General features: G+C 29.6%; 1 protein-coding gene across 4 annotated transcripts in view; it reads left to right on the top strand.

Annotated features, from left to right (window-relative positions):
• LOC126735089 (regulating synaptic membrane exocytosis protein 2) overlaps positions 1-14909 on the top strand; it is a 222973-nt gene that overhangs the window by 28624 nt on the left and 179440 nt on the right. The window lies entirely within an intron of this gene.

The following is a 14909-nucleotide window of genomic DNA, read 5'->3' on the forward strand; positions in this document are numbered from 1 at the left end:
ATTTATTTTTATTATTTTGTTAAAAAAAGATGTTTAAATTTAATTTGTAATTTTGTCTGAATATTTACCCATTAATTTTATACGTGAAATTTTCCTTCTAATTTGCGTTTTGTTAATACTTATTTTGGCACCATAAAACCACAAAGCTTCGGCTTATGACTTCATAATTGGATGATTTAATAGTGTTAGTATTGTAAATGTACGTTTTAGGTCTCGAAAAAAAAAACGTGATACGGTTCTTTTTTACCTAGAGGACGAATGCTAGTGCATAAACCCACCTAACTGAAAAGCGCAGACCGCTATCTATTCCAAATAATAGCCCAGAGAATGAACCCTGCTTTACAGAAAATTAAACCGGCCAAATCTAAATCTTCTCGAGCATCTCATGGTTTAGGGAAAATTAAATCTCTTTCATGTCCGCCATCGATTAAGCCCGCGATAATGTTCATAAATCCCCAGAATGTTGGAGCGCAATAGTGGCAGCAAGAATACTTTTTTTATTAAAGAGCAAAAATACAAATTTGTTATTTTTTTAATTTTTCTTACTTGGCTTAAATTTATTTAGTAGCTTTTACTCTATACTTGTATAATTCTCTTATCAGTGTTCAGATAGATCACATCTAAATTTTCAATCGTATCTTTATAAAAATAATTTTTACACTGATTATGCATCGAGGGATCTGCATAAGTACTTGTTTACTGAGCCTAAATTTTTTTTATAATTTTAATGATTGCAAGCAATTTTAGTATGTTGAGCGGGTTATGATATGTCATACAGGTCTTGTCTTCGTTTCCTTGGAATTAATTTTGTTTCAAGATCAATGATCCTTTTTTTAGAGCTAGCTTTTTAGACAGCAAACTCTGGTTTGATAAAAGTTGCATCAAACAACAAAAATGCTGCTTATCGCGAATGGCGCCAAGACGTAAGCCCTGAAAATCATGTCAACTTTGTTGCCTTGAGAAATGCGTGCAAGCAAACGATCGATACCTGCAAAGAAAAATATAATGAGAGAGTGAAGAACAAACTTCTCAATTACGTAAATGGATCAAGATCGGTTTAGTCCTGGTCTGTAGCAAAAGCACTTGGTCAAGGTTTCTATAGGTCAAGAATTTGCAATTTGAAAGGAATTGCTGAGTCATATGTTCGCATCAAACTCTACCGTAGACCCACAAGGCAAAACCCCACCGACTTTGCCAAGAAATGCTTATTTGATGCCAGATATAGTCTTTCGTCATAGAGACCCTGAAATAGTATTAAAAAAATGGGCGGTCGTGCTGACACCGCCATTGTGAAAACTGTTTTTTCTCTCATATATAAGAGGTCTCTTCCGTGTAAAATGGAAACTTGCTCGGATTCAACCTATACCCAAAAAAGGACAAAAAAGCGGTCATCAATTACCCTCCGATTGCTTTAGTCCAAGTAATCGTCAAGCTAATAGAGGAACTTATCAACCAGCAACTTATGAAATCATTAATCACCAACATCATTTGGACCAAGGCTATCGAGAAATATGGTAAATCCCGTGCAATAGCTTTGGATATAAAGGCATTCCATAGGATCTGGTATGAAAACCTGTTGAAATAATTATTATGGTTTGTCACCAACTCTCATTGCTTGGCTTGGAAGCTTTCTCTAGAACCGATTCATCTAGGTTGTCCCTCGTAGAGGTTTCAGATTAACGCTGGTGTCCCTCAGGGATGCATCTTGTCGTCTACCCTCTTCCTGTTTACGCTATATCGGGACTTTGCTACAGGTTGAATTTCCAATAGATATAAATTGCTTTGCTTTACTAATTCTCTTTAAATTCAAACACAGAAATATTAGACAATTAACTGATTAATTTTTTTTTGCCAGGATAAAGTAAATTTCAACCATAGTTTCATTGAATAATTTATTTAAAGATCATATATGAATAAATATACTGCACAGATATGATACACCATTAAGATGGTCCCTCCTAACATACCTGATCTGAAACAGAAGAAAAACCATTATTGGATGAGGAATGTAAATAATATGGCATATTGTTTCATATTTTTGTTAGTTGAATAGCATTAAGAACTGTCATTGATTTTACCTTGCAGGTCAATTTGGCCTATTTTAGATTTTCACGAATACTAAGCCTATATTAATTATTTGTTGATTTTGTTTAAGTCATAAAGATCAATAGTGATAACAATGTTAATGTCAACAATGGTCTGTCAGTTTTTTTTTTGTAAATCATTGTTGCTAAACCATGGCCTCAAGTTATAAGTTGCTCCATAATTGCAAATTACTTAAACCAATATTGGTACCAGATAGTACCTAGTAGTTCAACCCAGCATGTCAACATCTAGGTACTTGACAGATAAGTGCTTAAAATCTGGGAAAAACTGACAATCCTATTTTTAAAAGATTCATTCTTTATCTGGTCATAAAGTATGACAGATAGTTTCCTAGACCTTATCTTGGCCTTATTTTTTTTTGTGGTTACTAGTATGTGCTAGGATAGCTTAGTTGCTGATTCACTAAGTAGGCCTAAGAGTTTATAGGGCATCCTGTTTTTTTGTGTGTTCAATAAACCCCAGAAAAGGCCACATTCCATCTTCGGCTTGTACCTTCTGCTTATCCTATCGTTTTGCTGCATTTTTATTGTTACTGCTTCCACCTCACTTGCTATTCCATGTGTCACCACATCAAGTCGCTTGGATCATCACCTCCGGAACCTGCATTCTTTCCAATCGGCTACACCTAATACCTATTGCCCTTCACTACCTGCTAGACATTCTGGAGATCTCCTAAGTGGTTGATCTACTGCTGCCTCTTTTTGACCCAAACGTATAACTGGCAACAACGGAGCCCCTTTCAGACCAGGTGGGCCCTGCTGCCAGTCTGATAGACTCAGAATTTCAGGAACTCCATTTTGGCCTAGTTTCTTCAGGTACTAATTTATCGGCCCGCCGTAATTTAGAGATTATTTTTTTTGGAATTAATATGTAGAAATGGTCTCAGATTTTAAATTGAATTTACCTAAATTGTTTATACAGCCACCATCATTGATTTGATTTGAACTTGGGAATTGAGTATATTATATATATTATCAGATGTACAATTGAATAAGTATTAAGGGCTAATTTTACTTTATTTTCTCTCATAGTCTTAAATTTCATAATTATAAATTAAGTATTACTGTTTTTTTTTTTTAAATTGAGGTTATAGGATAAATTAGTTGTCAATATAACATTGATTTATTCATCGATACTAAAGCTGGGTTTACCGATATAAAGCTGCGTTTTTTTGCGTGTCCTAATAAATGCTAATAATAATAACCCTGGAACCCACATTTAGGCATTGTGCGAGAAATAGTGCAATAACTTATTTTTATGGAGAAGAGCAAGGCTGTAAAATCAACTCTTTTTCCAAACATTATAACTTGCAGAACTTAATATAATAAAAATATCTGCAGATACCTTCGTATCACTAGTGCTATACGTATACTCAAGTACCCTAGATTTTAGTGCCAGTGGAATCGGTAAAAAAGGAGGTTTTTAAAGACACCCATAAAATAATGTATGCCAGTTTAGAGAAGTAAAAATAAAGACATTCGAAATATCAAAATTTACAGAAAAAGTCTTTTTGTTAACAAATATTCATAGTGCATATACAGATATGCAAATATATATCTTTTAATTACTGAGCTTTTTAATTACTGACCATTATGACAATTAGTAATCACCAAAACCTAGAAATATCTGGAGCCTTAGAATGAGCACAGAAGAAAACAAATATTTGACAGTTGTCGAATTATTTGAGAAAATTAATTAATTCAATTATTTTCATGTACGTCACAAGTATCTAAATAAGTATAATGCTATTTTTGCAAAAAAAGCTGTATTACATAATCTATATCTACTTTCGTGGAGAGTTTAAATGCAACTATAAACCGTAGGGTATTTATCACAAGGCAAACATAATTAAAATAAAATACGTTCCATTTTTTTTAAATTCTTTAGAACATCATCATTTCTATAAGTGCTACTATGCTCTGGCTTGAAAACAAACCATTGCGGACTCATGTTTATATCAATATTTCATCTTCAAATTGACCAACGAGTCGATGGTTAAATTGGTCTACATATTTTATTAACACCCTGTATATAATAAGAATTTCGTCGATTATAAATCCAATTTTTTGTAAACTTCATTTCATCCATCCAGATATTATTCTCAATAAAAAAAATATTTTCTTGAGATCGAAGTAAAATTAATTCACAGAATTCTACTCTTTGTGGAAAGTCGATTCTTTTTAAAATGCTGAACGAAGTTTTTATTATTTATTAGTAAGATATTCTCGATTCTAATGCTACTTGCCCGGTAAATATTCTTGAATATGCCGCACAATAACATAAAATTGCAATTTCAGTATTTTCATTGTTAACTCCTACTGGTTTACTTTTTCGCTTTTTTACTCATATGGATCTAAAATTCGTAAAATTTTGTATAATAACACTGTATTTTGTAACTTTACAATACTTTGTGCTTTTGAATTGGAAATAAATTGGGTCACAAATGTATCACAAGTCCTTAAAATAACTATCACATTATCCGTAAACTTTTCTGTTCCATTAGATTTAAAATTTCGCTGGTCATCCAAGATTTCTTTTTGGATTCGTTTTTTGATTGTAAAAATTCTTTTTTTCTTAAACTTATTGTCTTAGTGAACTCCTTAATCTCCACCTGAATGTCATTCATCTCTTTTAATTTTTTTACCTTTGTATTTAACCTCTGTTGTAAAGCCTTCATGATATATTAAAGGAGCTTTTTCTTCTTTACTTTCTTTAGTTTCAATCTTATTACTCCTACTAGAGGGTATATGATCTCATTCAATTTCTGCCTCCGGATCAGTATTAATTAAAGCAGCTTCTGAATCTCTTGTTGACCAACATATAGTCAATGTATCTTCATTTGGTGTAAAATAAATGTGCGCCAATTTTGATTAAGTCTTTTTGTGAGGGGCGATATTTTCTGCAATCTGTCTGTAGACACATTCTCATTATTGTTAAACTGCCAAATTTTCAACAATAATTGGAATCGATTTCGGAACATGACAGACTTTATCACATTATGGTATATGCTCATTTTTGACCAATATGATTCAATACTTGGGTATTGTACAAGACCCAGCCAAATTAGTAAACTTATGAATCTTTTAATTTCGTTAACACTTGTGTCTTATATATCTATGACTTTCGACTTTGTCAAAATCGTTTATTTGGACAAGGTTCATATTTACAGGATGAACTTTCACTCGAAATTACACGTCGGCCAATATGTCTTGCAACTATTATTCCAACTCCATATTCCAGCTTGCCATCTGATTCTCCAGATAAAATACTGTATTTTCATCTTTATTTATACTTCCTACTATTCCCAATATCACATCACACAGAACCAACTTTGAATCCCTACCACCAAAATTTTAAGGGTTATAAGACCATCGTTCCTTTAATTCTTGCCATAAAAATTTTACTAATTTTAAACTATTTGGTACAAGGATTTTTATAAAATCAGTTAGCCCATTAGCCGCTTAAGAAATATCTTAGATAATATATTTAATACTAATTATAAAATTTTGATTAAAGCTTTATGTAATGTCAGCCTTTTGTGTCTAGAGTTATTTTGGATTATTTTTATTAAAATCTATGTATTTCACGTAAAATCTTTGCTTTTTTACTCTTATTTTGTTAATAGTAACATTTCTTAGATTTTTATTTTCAGCCCATATAATTTTACTATTTTGCAAGGCAGCTTTTTTGTAAAGTCAGTCCCTTTGCTGCATTTGCACTGTGATATAAAGTGTTATCCATTTTTTAACAATTTTAAATCTTGGTCATAAACAAATTTTTATTCGAATTGATCGTAAGGAATTCCTCCTAAAGTTTATCGCAATTATAACTTTTAAGAGACCTTTGGTATTTTATGATATCTATAGGTTGTTGCCAATAGTGATTGGTATAATAAAATAGGCGCTAATTTTAGGGGTCAGGTGGACGAATTTATACTGAAGATGTTGATCATCTAAAATTAAACAATCAATCAGTGTCTGACTTCTTGGCATTATTCTAGTTAATGTCTTTATAATTTGGTTAAATCCATTAATATAATAAATACTATTCACGATTATGTTACCATAAAAAGAGTTTTTTTAAAAAATTAAGCCTTTAACAATATAGTTTGTACCATTAAAATTAATAATTTGTTTTAAGTAATGTTCAAAAAAATCTGTATATTTGAAATATTCATTCTAAGGTGAATGATATAAGACTAAATACAAATATTTAATGCCACTGATAGGTAGCTTAACAGATAATAACCAAACATAAACTCCATCATACAGTCTTAACCTTACATTTAATATCACTTCTGATTAAATGCATGACTTTACCTGTTCTCCTGTTACTACTCGTACATTATTCCAACTTGTACTCATGATTTTCTCACTTAATACTAAGATCTGGAGCTTCCAATTATTTGCTAATAAGACAATAGTATCTTTGTTATTCAGATAACCCTAGCAATAAAAGTAAGCAATACTACTGTTAAGTACAATATCTTAATCTAGATGCTATAGGTTTTTATTTTTTTGAACTTCGTCAATTCGTTTAAAGAAATCACATTTATTAACGTCTTAATATATAATAACGTCACATTTATTAATATTAAGACTAAGACTATATTTTTCATTAGATGTAACACAATTTATACACTTAATTTAAAAAAAAGTCCCTCCTAAAGTATTTCAAAATTCCGAGAAAAATTTTTACCTTTTTAAAAATTTAAGAAAAATACTATATCCAACAAGCTTGTGAAATCCAATTTTTTTTTAATCTGTATGTGATACCTAATCAAAAATATTATGAAATTGCTAAAGATGCCACCAACATTTCTCAAAAAAATTATTTCAAAGAGTCTTAAAGATTCAGAAAAACTGTTTTATTTTCTCCTTTTTTTTAATTACTAATAATTTTAGGAAAACTTCTGAAATCACTTAAAAATTACAAAAAAAGCTTAGTATTTTTAAAAAGCTCTTGAAAATCCACAATTGCTCTATTCATACTGAAAATCCCTTAAAACCTTTCTAAAACTCCAAATATCTTTTATTTTCATAAAACTTCAAAAAATGTGATATCCAAACATTTTTCGAAGTCAAGAAAAAAATAGGTTTAAATTTTCCAAAAGTTACGTATTTCAAAACTAAAAACTCTCAAGATCAATAAAAATCCTTCCGCTTCTCTAAGTCCCATTAACCTCTGTAATATTATATGAAAATATATAAATTTCTTAATGTTTTCAATTTCTTTTTATGTTTTAATTTTATTTAATAGTTGAGTAGTTTCTTAATACATCCCATCGGCTTTAGGTTGACATATTTGTTTTTACCAAAAATCAATGTTTTCAATGGTTATAGATAGTGCCGTCTATAAGGTGACTATGAGGCTCTCCGGGGCAAGTAGTGTCCACACCGCCCCTGACAAGGGTGGATTTGGTGGATTTGGAGGCTCCAACCCAAAACCCAAGGCCCCCCCCCCGCACTTTACTACCTCCTCCCCACCCCTGCTGAAAAAAACACTTTTTTTATATAATATAATAAAAAGTTACTTAACGTCATTAGAAATAGACGCAAGTCTATGGCCAGTAAAAAGAAAAATACAAAAGTAGCAAGTAATAAGTTATATTAAATAATAATAAATTACGTTACTTTATATAACAAGGGGAACTGTAAAATTATTGCAACTAAATATATTTTCTGGCTTTCGCTTCAGAAAAAGTTTTAATTAACGACTGAATATCCACACTCTCAAGAATTTCGTGTTCAATCAAAATTGTTGATAAATTATTTAGTATCTTATTTGACATCGTGGATGTTGAACCAGATGGTTCTTTATCAACTTAAGTTTGCTGAAGGATCTCTCTCCTTCTGCCACTGACACTGGTAACGTTAAATATATTCTGAGAGCTATGGTCAGGTTTGGAAAATTTGAAGCCAAGCCGTCAACTACCAAACATTTAAGTAATTTTTCCGCGCTAGCCTCCGATTTTATGAAAGATTGATCCAATTGATTCGGATAAAGCTCTAAGTTAAATAGAGAGTTTAAAAATGAAAATGGTTTATTAACTTTGTTCATCAAATCGAATCTGTCTTTGATTGAATTAATGGAAACGTCTAGCATATAAAAATAAAACTTAATTTTGAAATTTGTCTGTTGGATCGACGACATTTTCGTCTGCAACTTCGTAACTAAATTGTTGACGTTTCCTTCGAATTCGGGTTACAGGAAATTCTGTTTCCGCTTCAACATCTTGGGCAATTTTCTTTGCTTCATCTAATAGATCGTTGAACTTTTAATCACATCTGTTACTTTGTAAAAATTCCAAAAGATTTGTCAAATATTCTTTAACTCTAAGCAAATTTTGTTCTGGATCTTGCAAAATCTTACTGACAACGTTAACCCTTTCAAGTATTTTATACCACATTACCAGCGAGCATTTAAATTTGTAACTTATTATTTTTTTTTAAATATTTTTTGCTTGATTCCTCGCAGACATATCCTTACTTGCATCATCTCTCAAATCTTCCAAAGCGTTACACACATCTTCAAAACAGTGCCTGAGTGGTTTTAAGGCATCTATTCTACTTGTCCACCTGGTATCTGATAAAGCTTTTAGTGTCAGTCCCTTACAATGTTTTTTAAAAATATCCCAACGCTTGGTGGAAGAAGAGAAAAATACATATAGTTCTTGGACTAAATCAAAAAAGTTTGTTGTTTCAAAAATCGATCGAGCAGCATCGTTTACCAAAACGTTTAAAGAATGTGCAGTGCAGGGCACATAAAAAGCTTGAGGATTTATATTTAAAATTTGGCGCTGCACTCCTTTATTTTTGCCTTTCATATTGGCTGCGTTGTTATAGCTTTGTCTTCGCAATTTATAAATATCCAAATTTAATTCCTTTAATTTTTCAAAATTTGATATCCCTTCGCCTGTTACGTCAGTAATCTGTTCTCTTATTCTTTTCTTCTTTAAGTCAGTCATTATATCCACAAATCTAATTATGATTGATAATTGTTCTTTATGCGCAACATCAGGGGTACCATCCAGTATGGTTGAAAAATACGTATTTTTTCGTATGTCAGATAAAATAATTTTATTGATTTCTGCCGAAATTAGCGAGATTATCTCATGTTGAATAATTGGGCCCAAATAGTGGGGAAACCGTTTCAAGTTTTTATTGCTCTGGATGCGTCTAAGGTGCTCTGCCATAACGTTGTCAAATGTGAAAATCATCTCAATACACTGAAGAAAATTGCCATTTAATACTCATTTCTCTATGGCCGGCCGGGATGCGAAGCGCACGGTCATGGAGCGACAATATCAGGAGGCATTACTATGTGGCAATTCGGCCGCAAAGAAAAAATATCAAATTATAATTACTACAGAAATAATAGGGAAAAAGGAATTTTGATTAATTGAGAACGATTTTTTTTCATTTATTATTCAGCAACCGCAAACATTTCGAAATTCTTGTCAAGCATTTTTCGGCCCCTAAGAAGCAGGCTGCCCCGGCGCTAGAGACGACCCTGGTTATAGATATGTGACTTTTTAAAATAACAGCTCAGATAAATGGTTATCATTGTATGGTTTACTGAAAATATATTTTCATTAATATTCATCAAGGATTAAGCACATTGTTTCTTGCTAATTTTCATTCATACCCTAGAAGGTTGGAGGGTAGCAAGAATTTATTTTAAATCGGTAATTTTTTGTTTTAATTTTTTTATACGTAAGAAAATTGAAACCATTCTTTAAAACATTTGTTTAGGTGGTAAATATAATTATAAAACCTGGCTTTAAAAACCTGGATAAATTCTAGCTATTATTAATACATTTGACCATATGGAAGAACACATCGTGGTCTTCTTGTTTTGGGTTAAAGAATGTTAAAAATCGTCGAGATATAAATATGTTTGAAAGTTAATTGTCTTGTATTAATTTACCTCGCAGAAAAGCATAAAATATCTTTTGAAGATTGTCCTCAGTAGCAAGAAGGCACCAAAAGTATATTTTAAATGCGAACCAATATTTTTACTTTAACCAGTTTGTTTAACAAAAAAATATAAATGTCTGATATCGATATTTAATTTAATCATGGTTTCGAAGCAATCCTTGTCGCACAGGCACTTTTTATTGGCTACAACTAATTGTATTAGAACTAATTTTACACGTCTCTCTATTCGAACCTATTCTTGCACGTTTATTTTCACGTCAGTATAAATATTTTATAAAGCATAGAAACATTTTATATGGCAGAGAGGGAATATAGTGACAATTTCCTATTGTGTCGGTACGTTATTAAATTTAGGTGTTTTTAAGGTCGATTGTATTTTGTTCCTGCCATTGGGGATATTATCGAAAGCCGAGGATTTAATAAATTGCCCTTTTTTTGTGAACTGGTCTTATATCATCTTTATTATCGACCTATACCCGATATATGAGTGGTTATTTTGTGTTACAATGACTTTATTCCTAGTTGTGTAAAGGTTTATTAAATTATAGGGAGCTTATTAAGTACGTATAGAAACTTAAAAATGTCAAAATAAGAAGAAGAGTTTTCATAAATATTATAATTTACAAATTTCATAAATATATAACTTCTAATGGAATTTTGATATTCAAATAAGAGCATACTAATATCTTAAACGATAAATTAAAATTATTATTTTGTTAGGAAGGTGCCACCTACATGTTTTCATATGAAAATACTTAATTGTTTAAGATCACTTAATAATTGAAATAGAAAATTAAAAGGTGTTTCCAAGTTTCTAAAAAGTTGATAAAAGAGTCTTGTAGAATTGATTTAAAATATGTAAAAAAAACCTACAGTAATTAAATTAAAAAAAAAAACATTTAAGAAAAAAATTGCGTTATTTAAAATTATATTTAATGTGAATGTTGTAATTTACAAATATGCATAACCCAAATGAACCCAATAAGTAGTTTTTTTTTTCGATTTGGGACTAAATGCTTTTATACAATTTTTTTTCTAAGTAAAATATAACTGGTATTTAAAACTCAAATTTTCAAAAATTTAAGCAATGTGCTTTTTTAAATATTTATATTAAATTTTACATGAAAAATCTACATTTATTAAAGTAACAAATCAATTAAAAAAATTGTGTAAAATTATAACGCTTAGTCAAAATTAATGAAATTAAATTTTATATCTCATGCATATCTTAAATGAAGATGACATACACATTTATTGTTTTTTGTTTTTTTTGGTCTTACCTATCAATTTATAATACCTATGGATAGAAGAAGCTTTTTGTATGTCCCTTTTTTAAATTTTTTATAGATGAAATCGACTTTCTTATAATTTATTTCTAGGAACGATATTTCAAAATATCGTTCATTATTAATATTAAAATACTATATTAATATATTATAGCTGGAGTTCCTTTATATAAATAGTTTGCTCTATAATATAATTCTAAAGAATAAATATAGACATAATAAATACTATTCTTAAAATAAAATAAAGCATTATTCTTAAAAAAAAATATCATTTGTATATTTTAGAAATTAAATACTTTTAATTATTGTTTTTCTTAATTAAATAGGTACTTCTATTTTAGTATCTAAAAAAATATAATTAACAACACATGTATTAAATTAATGGAAGAAGTTAAAACCTTTATTTAAAAGAAAACCGTGAGTGTAGAGACTTAAAAATGTTTAAGAACAATTGATTTATTTATAAAATTAGATAATAAATAATAAAAGGTAAATATAGGAATAAGTGGAAAAAATAGGAAAAACTAAAATAGGCATAACTGGAATGTATACGAGAGACATTTTTTACTAATTCTTGTGAATTGAGCAGATATAACAAAAAAAATCAATAATAGAAAATGAGGATTTTTTTTTGCATATTGTATTTTGACGTATTTTTTTCATATATAAAAAATAAACAATTAAATAAAAATTTAGTAGAATCTATTAATAGTACATCATAACTTATTTATAGAATCCTGATTACAAAAAATATATAACTATATAAACATAAAAGTAAAGCCCATATAGATTAATAAATTAACATTTTTTCCAAGATCTAAGTTTTCAAAGAGTTGAACGAAGAGTCTTGTAGAATCTTTGATTTAAAATATCTAAAAAAAACCTACAGTAATTAAAATTTAAAAAAAAAAACATTGTTTAAGAAAGAAAAAATTGTTTTATTTAAAAATATATTCAATATAACTTGTTATGCATAACCTAAATGAATACAATAAATACTTCTTTTATTTTGGATTTGGGACTAAATGCTTTTATACAATTTTTTGTCTAAGTAAAATATAACTGATATTTAAAACTCAAGTTTCCAAAAATTAAAGCAAGATGTTTTTTTAAATATTTGGATTAATTTTTTTTATGAAAAATTTACATTAAATGTAACAAATCAATTAAAAAAATTTTGTAAAATTATAACTTTTAGTCAAAATTTAATAAAATTAAATTTTATATCTCATGCATAACTTAAATGGACATGACAGACACTTTTTGTTTATTAGTTATTATGCTCTTAACTATCAATTTATAATAGTTATGGATAGAGAAAGCTTTTTTTATGTACCTGTTTTGAATTTTTTATAGATGAAATTGGGTTCCTTCTAATTTATCTTTTAAAACGATTATTAGAGATTATTCGAGGTTACTACGAGTCGCATCGAAAATTTGAACATTTTTATTTTTAGTATAATTTTTTTTCTTGAGTTTCTTTATATAAATACTTGCTCCATAATATAATTTTAAAGACTAAACATAAATATAATAAATACTATTCTTAAAACAAATAAAGCATTATTCTGAAAAGAAAGCATTTGTATATTATACAAATTAAATACTTTTAAATACTGTTTTTCTAAATTAAATACTTCTTTTTTAATATCTAAAAAAATAATATTAATAACACATTTATTAAATTAACTGAAGTAGTTATAACTGTAGTATTTGTAAGAATGATGTATAAAAACAGTTCTTAAAGCAATAATAGCTTATTAAAATAATTTAGTATTAAGATCCCTAAACAAACCCAGAAGAATATAAAAGTAGATAAGATTAAAAAAAATCTTAATTAATTAGGAAATTCTTAAGTAATTCTTTTGAGAAATTCTTAAAAGTGACGTTCTATTTGCAATAAAATCTGCAAAAACTAAAAAGTCGCTAAACCTGATAACATCCCAACAAAGCTATTGCAAACGATCAAAGAGAAAAAACATTGGCATCTTGGTCAAACAGTTCAATGCGGTGTACATGACTAAAGAGATGTAGGAAGATTGGCTAAAATCCGTGCTCATTCCAATTCAAAAAATACAACAAGCCACACATTATAAACTACACCTTAAAGATTTTTCTTAAAATTATTTACGCAAGGATAATATCCAAATGTGAGGTGGATTTGGATAAGATGCAATTTGGAATTAGAAACTATATAAATATTTTTTTTTCTGAATTTATAACTTTGGGACCTATAGAGGCACTATTTGCTTTAAACATACCACTACAAAAATGTCGTAACCAGCACAAGGAAGTTTTTGTGTGTTTCGTCGATTACGAGAAGGCCTCCGACAGAGTACAACACAAAAATGGAAGACTTGAAGAATAAAGATGATATCTGCAACATCTATAAAAAGAACAGAAAAGTGGCAGATATATTAATAGTAGTAGCTAATAGACATTAAAGTGAAAAATATCAAAAATATGAGTGAGATGGTGTTTGCAAGAAAATATGTAAAAACTAAAAAAGCGACCGGACCTGATGATATCCCTATGGAGCTGTTACAAATGATCAAAGAAAAAAACACTTGAATTTTGGTGAAACTGTTTAATGCAGTGTATACGATTGCAGACATATGCGAAGATTGGGTAAAATCCGTATTCGTTCCGAAAAAAAAATAACGAGACCAATAATGCAGTTAGTCTAATAAGCCACACCTCGAAGATCTTTCTCAAAGTTAATCACGAGAGGGTAAGATCCAGTTCTCTAAGCCTGCTCGAAAACAAGAAAAGGAAGTAGAAATCAATGCAGAATATATAAATACGATACGTTATAGATAAACGAAACTGTCATCCTAAGTGACAGACTACTAAGCTGGAAGGACAAGAACTGAGGCTCAACATTAATATCAACAAGATAAAATTTAACGTAACTCAGTTTAAGTATGTACCTTGGATGTTATATCGCCAAACATCTAAATCCAGATAGAGAAATAAGGATAGAGGTAAATAGAGACAGCCCCAACAGCATTTCAAAAAATGAAACTACTAATCTACAATGATAATCTCAACCTTAAATTATGCAAGAAGAGATTGTAAAATATTATATATTAAGTTCTATACATTAAGCAGTGTTGTTGTACGAAGATACAGAGATCTAAATAATTAAAACTGCTACAGTTCAATTAGCAGCATTCAAGATGTGATTACACCGGATAATGCTAAGAATAAATACCCTGGATAGCTATGTAGACTAACGAGATGATACTAAGCAGTACCGATGCAAGACATATGCTACTAAATATAGTTAAGTGCAGGAACATCTCATATTTTAGATATGTCTTCAAAAGAAAGCGATACAGGATCCTACAGCTGATCATGATGGGAAAAGTGGAGGGATGTAGAAGAATGGAAAGACAGCAGGCCTCCTGGCTGATGCATATCCGTCAACTATTCCGATATGCACAGAATCACGAAAGGCTTGCCTAAGTAATTGACAACGCCAGAAGGGCCTGATACGGCACTTGAAAAAGAAGAATTACGATATCAAATTTCATTAAATTTTCCTTTTATTAAAATAATACAGCTTATATATAAG

Source organism: Anthonomus grandis, chromosome 4 (assembly GCF_022605725.1).
Source record: "Anthonomus grandis grandis chromosome 4, icAntGran1.3, whole genome shotgun sequence".
Taxonomy (NCBI): Eukaryota; Metazoa; Arthropoda; class Insecta; order Coleoptera; family Curculionidae; genus Anthonomus; species Anthonomus grandis.